This window comes from Balaenoptera borealis, assembly GCF_965194805.1.
Source record: "Balaenoptera borealis genome assembly, chromosome: 18".
NCBI classification, from domain to species: Eukaryota; Metazoa; Chordata; class Mammalia; order Artiodactyla; family Balaenopteridae; genus Balaenoptera; species Balaenoptera borealis.
The window spans coordinates 38,487,094-38,494,364 of record NC_138877.1 but is presented as its reverse complement, the minus strand read 5'-3'; positions in this window follow the sequence as shown (position 1 = coordinate 38,494,364).

The following is a 7,271-nucleotide window of genomic DNA, read 5'->3' as shown; positions in this document are numbered from 1 at the left end:
TATAAATCTTTATACATTGATCTCACAATCAAGATGGACAATATTATTTCAAATCATGTAGAAAATGATTAATGGCCTAGGGTTAGTGTACTTGAATTTTCTTTACCTCATCCATAATTATCCATCTTCTGAATTTTGAAACCTTTCTGATTACAGAAAAAATCTAATCACAAAATTAGTTACTGCTGGGACAATAAGAATTTGACTACACATCTTGGTGTTCAAATTAAAGATAAAATTAAGGATTCTTGTTGCTTGAAGTGGAAACTATACACGGATATCAATCAAAAAAGCAAGATCAGTCTGCTTATTGGTATAATTACTTTATATTATCTTTCTATAGGGAGCTATGTTTATATATCTGTCTATGATTCATCTTTTTTTTTCAATCTATACATCCATTTATAGAAATATTAACACGTGTCAAAAAATTTATACAATTCTGAATTAATCCTTGCAACATCTTAAAATAATAGACATTATTATGCCCATTTCATCCATAAAGAAAAAGTTTGAGTGTTCAATATGCCTAGACTTCATCAAGTCTGTACAAGCAGATTTACAGTTCAAACTCAGTTGTTTAAATTTCAGAGCCCTAACTCCTTCAACTAAATCTATGGATACCATAAAATTAAACAATATATTGATATTTTACAATAAATAAATTTCACTGGTTTCTCTCAGTTCTGCATATGGCAAAAAATAATGCATCAATATAAACACTACTGGCTTACAGGTATGCTGGTCAGCAATTTTGGCAAAACTCCATTGGGAAGATTTTTATCAGGTCAGTTGGGCTGATTCATATGGTTAGTGAGGTTGACTATTGACTGGTTTAGTTTGGCTTCAATTAGAAGTACTTTGGCTGCTTGGTTAGTCTATACATGTCCCTCATCCTCCAGCAGCCTAGCCTGGGTATGGTCCTTTGGTGATTTCAGATGCATAAAAATTCAAACAGAGACATGAAAAAGCTTTTCCAAGCCTTTACAGGGAGGAACAAAGAACTGGGGACAGTAAAGCAACAACTCCACCAAATGCAAATGTGGATGTTTAAAAAAAAATGCTTATTACACTATGAAATATCTCATTCTTCAAAAGCTTCATGTAAATGTTTCCAGATGAACGATAAAATCATTTTGGCAAGTTATACACTCACACAAAAACTTGTTGGATAGAGTTGAAGTTTATATTCATTTTATGTACAAATTCATATCTTTATATATTGATTTTTATTTTCCATTAAACACCATAATTGAAATGCTTATTTATTTGACATTTTTTTCTCTATGTAATTTTATACTATTCTTCAAAGAGATACAACACATTTTAAGTTCCATTCTTTTTCTTGTATTTTGTTGCTAATAAAATTATACTCCTCCCACCATATGTTCATATTATTCTTTTGTTTTAAAAAGCTTTGTTCACTTTTATAAATGACTGTTATGTTTTAGAAGTATCATTTCTTAATATTGAAGCATCAAAACATTGGAATCGCCAATGTGGGAACTGCCAGTAGGTTGGAAGAAGTCTGGGTGTGGATTAGAAAGGTAAGGACTACTAGCCCCTGTACAAAATACCTTTGTTTGGATTCAAGACAAAATCCATGATGAAAAATTCCAGGGTGGCAAACTGAATCATTGCAGTAGATCACATAAGGAAATAGAAGAAACTTAATCCAATAAACTTTCATGACTCTTTCTCTTTATTATGTGAATTTCCAACTTTCTGGAATATTCTATCAATATTTTTTTTTTTTTTGAAAACCTCTGATTTATTATTCAGACTCAGATCTAACAGCACTTCTTCACTAAAACTTTTCCTTATTTATCAAGGAAAAACAAGTTGAACATCTGTGATTCTGTAATAGTCAAACCATGTATTTTTGCTTACTATGTTGTGTTTCAACTTCTATTTGTGTCTGTCCTCTCTGGCAGTTCCTTCTTTTCCTAAGCTCCTTATCAGTTTTGTAAAGTACAAGTTCCTTTAACTTGAGGTCAAAATGAGTTAATAAGGGAACGTGAGGAGTTTTTATTTCCTTTTGTACTTGGCAAGAGTTAACTACCAAAAATAATGGGAACATATACTAATAAATTAAACTTTATTTTGCATATCCTCTTATTTATCATGTCAGAAATTATTAAATTGTGTTGCTTATAATTACCTCGAGAGAAAACAATCCTGCCTTGTAACTGCTCTGTTGATTATGAATTCCATATTCTAAAGAATCATTATTCACATACGGTATTTTTGGAAAATACAGAAATATGTTAAAATGTTAGTATTACCTTACATCACAGGAGACTTTTTTTTTTTTTTTTTTTACAGGAGACTTTTTCTACTCATTTTGTTAATAGCTTTACCAGAAGAAATAAAAGATTCTGAATAACTCCCTACTGTTTGGTACTTCTCAATTAATTAACTTCTGAATGGGTAAAGAATAAATTTTCAAACAATATCAATGACTTTCAATTTTTTTTTCTATTGAACATATAATATGCTTATTCATCTCACACATTTAGGCAGTTCCAGGCATTTTCAGAAACAGATGTTCCTGGGAATATATCAGCATACAAACATCAATATTATGCTTACCTCATATACGGAGCCTTAGTTTCTAAGCTACTACCTAAATCAACATCACAGAATGTTTCACTGATTTAAATAGTACTTCATTTCAGTAAACTAGAAAATGGTTCTCAAAAGCAGCCAGCCATATAACAGACCTAGAAGTACAGAAAAACCACCAACAGGTTTGCCAAAGAACCAGATGCTGTCTTTGGAAGAAAATTTCCCAGCTTGGCATCAGGAGCTTACAGTGTCATCCAAATGATTCCTCCACACTTCGGAAGACAATATTTTCAAACAACCTAAGCACACAAAAACCCATTTGAATAGCACTAAAGCTAAAACCTAATTAGTCTTTGAGAAGTAAAAGTGTACAAAATGCGTCTTTAATAACTGTGATATTTTTTAAGTTTAGTTTTGAAAAATAGCAAATAACTTTTTAAATGTGCTTTAAATGAAATTATGGTAGAGAATTTGTTCCCTAGAACCAGTTAACACAATTGGTTCAGAAGAACCAAGTATGTGTTAATACCAATCTTCAAAGTACATAAAATTACTTTCCAAGCCTGTTACATTTGTGGGGTATGACAAAAACAAAATCAGAGGGGTAGCTTCACTAGGAAATTGCTTCAGACAAGCCTGTGTTTGTGTTTTATGTTTTTTTTTATTGTTTTTGTTTTATGATAATTATTCCAAAAACCTGATAAAATCATTAAAATTCAGTTTATTCTATTTTAAAGTAAGAAACTAGAAATGCATAGTACAAAAGAAAATATGGGCCTGAGCAGGAACATTAAGTGAGGTTTTTTATTTATTTTGAATACAAAACCACGTAACAGTTAAATATTTAAGACTAAGTTACTTTTCCTGAACTGTTACTAGTATTATTGCTAGTAATATTGACCCTCAAATTCTCATTTGTTCAGTGTTGAGTCCTTTTGATAAATATTTTTATATTGCATAAAATTTTGAAAGTACTTGATTTTAAATAAATATTAATTTGTTTTCCCTAAAAATATTTACTAAATTAAGACATTCTAGTAAAAATTTGTATGAAAGTTCTCTGTATTTATTTATTTTTGTAAATGCATGTAAATATACTTCCTATTGTAATGAGAATCACTTGAATTTAATCAGAACTGATAAAGTGAATTGAGTCGATGTTTGATACTTGTTGCAAATTTTGGAACATACTTCCTGTATCTTCAAAAGTGATATATATGATTTTCTAATAATAGGAAAAATAAATCCTTTCAGAATATAGTTGCCTGGTATTTGATTACTCAATTAAGGGATTACAAATTAATTAATTTCCTAGTACTGAAAGAATGTGGTTTATAGCAATTGATTTTTGAAGCCATGTGAAAAGTATGATCCAAAGACACAGATAATTAAATTGGGATTACCTTAGTGTGCTTTATATCCTATTTTTACTCTACATGACAATTACAGGTGGTATTTATTTAGGGTACTTTCATTAAGTTGGGTCAAATTCCTGTGGATATAGAATATCAGGGGAACAAAGATGACACGTTCCCAGGTTCAAGACTTTTCAACTAGTTTATCAATAGCTGATTTCCTCAGCAGGTCATTAGAACCTGATACACATATATGAGCACATTTAGCAGTAAAGTCATCAGACCAAATAGTCCCAGGCAAGCATCAAACTAAGAAAGCAGCCAAGAGCTTTTCATAGACACAGATGTTAATGATAAATATTGTATTCCAGACATTGTCATCTGTGTTATTTATCTGTCAAATATCTCCTTTGTGTGGCTCAGCTGCTGGCCCTGTGGTGGGACATAGAGGAGAAGGAAGTGATGGTAAAGAATATGAGTTACATTAATTCTTTTTGGTAACTGTACCACCGGAGTTTAGTAATTTTCTTTTCTGTCTTGTTAAATAATGAGGAACAGAAGTATTACATAATTAAGGACTTCTGTATTGAAGGCAAAATTCTGATTTTGAGAGAACATATCAACAAATCAGGTATGCATTTCTGATATCATTAAAATGTAGTCAGAGATATTTTAATTGTCACCAGCTCCCCAAGACCAAGAAAATTTTTAAAAGAACTTCATATTCAAAAACTTGAAATATATTCTTCAAAGAATAAATATAAGGCTTTTTTTCTTAAAAAAGGTTATAATTTTAAAGTGTAAATGATGAGTATATATATTTATATCACAAAAATTTAACATAGTAGTTTAAGTAACAAACATATAATATATATTTTTGACTAATATAAGGATGCCTTTCTTGGTATTAAATTATTTTTCAAATTCCCCCTTGTCTTCTTTCCTTGTTTTTTTAAACATTTTTAGTGGAATATAATTGCTTTCCATGGTGTGTTAGTTTCTGCTTTATAACAAAGTGAATCAGTTATACATATACATATATCCCCATATCTCTTCCCTCTTGCATCTCTCTCCCTCCCACCTTCCCTATCCCACCGTTCTGACTGTTCACAAAGCACTGAGCTGATCTCCCTGTGCTATGAGGCTGCTTCCCACTAGCTATCTATTTTACATTTGTCAGTGTATATATGTCCATATATACACTACCACTCTCTCACTTTATCCCAGCTTACCCTTCCCACTCCCCATATCCTCAAGTCCATTCTCTGGTAGGTCTGCATCTTTATTCCTATCTTGCCCCTAGGTTCTACATGGCCTTTTTTTTCTTTTTTTAGACTCCATATATACGTGTTAGCATACGGTATTTGTTGTATTTGTTTTTCTCTTTCTGACTTACTTCACTCTGTATGACAGACTCTAGGTCCATCCACCTCACTACAAATAACTCAATTTCGTTTCTTTTTATGACTGAATAATATTCCATTGTATATATGTGCCATATCTTCTTTATCCATTCATCTGTCAATGGACACGTAGGTTGCTTCCAAGTCATGTTATTGTAAATAGAGCTTCAATGAACATTGTGGTACATGACTCTTTTGGAATTATGGTTTTCTCAGGGTATACGGCCAGTAGTGAGATTGCTGGGTCGTATGGTAGTTCTAGTTTTAGTTTTTTAAGGAACCTGCATACTGTTCTCCATAGTGGCTGTATCAATTTACATTCCCACCAACAGTATATGAGGGTTCCCTTTTCTCCACACCCTCTCCAGCATTTATTGTTTGTATATTTTCTGATGATGGTCATTCTGACCGATGTGAGGTGATGCCTCATTGCAATTTTGATTTGCATTTCTCTGATGATTAATGATGTTGAGCATTCTTTCATGTGTTTGTTGGCAATCTGTATGGCTTCTTGGGAGAAATGTCTATTTTGGTCTTCTGCCCATTTTTGGATTTGGTTGTTTGTTTTTTTGATATTGAGCTGCATGAGCTGCTTGTAAATTTTGGAGATTAATCCTTTGTCAGTTGCTTCATTTGCAAATATTTTCTCCCATTCTGAGGGTTGTCTTTTGATCTTGTTTATGGTTTCCTTTATTGTGCAAAAGCTTTTAAGTTTCATTAGGTCCCATTTGTTTATTTTTGTTTTTATTTCCATTTCTCTAGGAGCTGGGTCAAAAAGGATCTTGCTATGATTAATGTCATAGAGTGTTCTGCCTATGTTTTCCTCTAAGTGTTTGATAGTGTCTGGCTTACATTTAGGGCTTTAATCCATTTGGAGTTTATTTTTATGTATGGTGTTAGGGAGTGTTCTAATTTCATTCTTTTACATGTAGCTGTCCAGTTTTCCCAGTACCACTTATTGAAGAGACTGTCTTTTCTCCACTGTATATTCTTGTCTCCTTTATCAAAGATAAGTTGTATGTGGGTTTATCTCTGGGCTTTCTATCCTTTTCCATTGATCTATATTTCTGTTTTTCTGCCAGTACCATACTGTCTCGATTACTGTAGCTTTGTAGTATAGTCTGAAGTCAGGGAGCCTGATTCTTCTAGCTCCATTTTTCTTTCTCAAGATTGCTCTAGCTATTCGGGGTCTTTTGTGTTTCCATACAAATTGTGAAATTTTTTTATTCTGGTTCTGGGAAAAATGTCAATGGTAGTTTGATAGGGATTGCATTGAATCTATACATTTCATTGAGTAGTATAGTCATTTTCACAATGTTGATTCTTCCAATCCAAGAACATGGTATATCTCTCCATCTATTTATATCATCTTTAATTTCTTTCATCAGTGTCTCATAATTTTCTGCATAGGGGTCTTTTGTCTCCTTAGGTAGGTTTATTCCTCGGTATTTTATTCTTTTTGTTACAAGGGTAAATGGGAGCGTTTTCTGAATTTCACTTTCAGATTTTTCATCTTTGGTGTATAGGAATGCAAGAGATTTCTGTGCATTAATTTTGCATTGTGGTAATTTACCAAATTCATTGATTAGCTCTAGTAGTTTTCTAGTAGCATCTTTAGGATTCTCTATGTATAGTATCATGTCATCTGCAAACAGTGACAGTTTTACTTCTTCTTTTCCAATTTGGATTCCGTTTATTTCTATTTCTTCTCTGATTGCTGTGGCCAAAACTTCGAAAACTATGTTGAATAATAGTTGTGAGAGTGGGCAACCTTGTCTTGTTCCTGATCTTAGTGGAAATGGTTTCAGTTTTTCACCATTGAGGATGATGTTGGCTGTGGGTTTGTCATAATGGCCTTTATTATGTTGAGGTAAGTTCCTTCTATGACTACTTTATGTAGTGTTCTCTTCATAAATGGGTGTTGAATTTTGTTGAAAGCTTTATC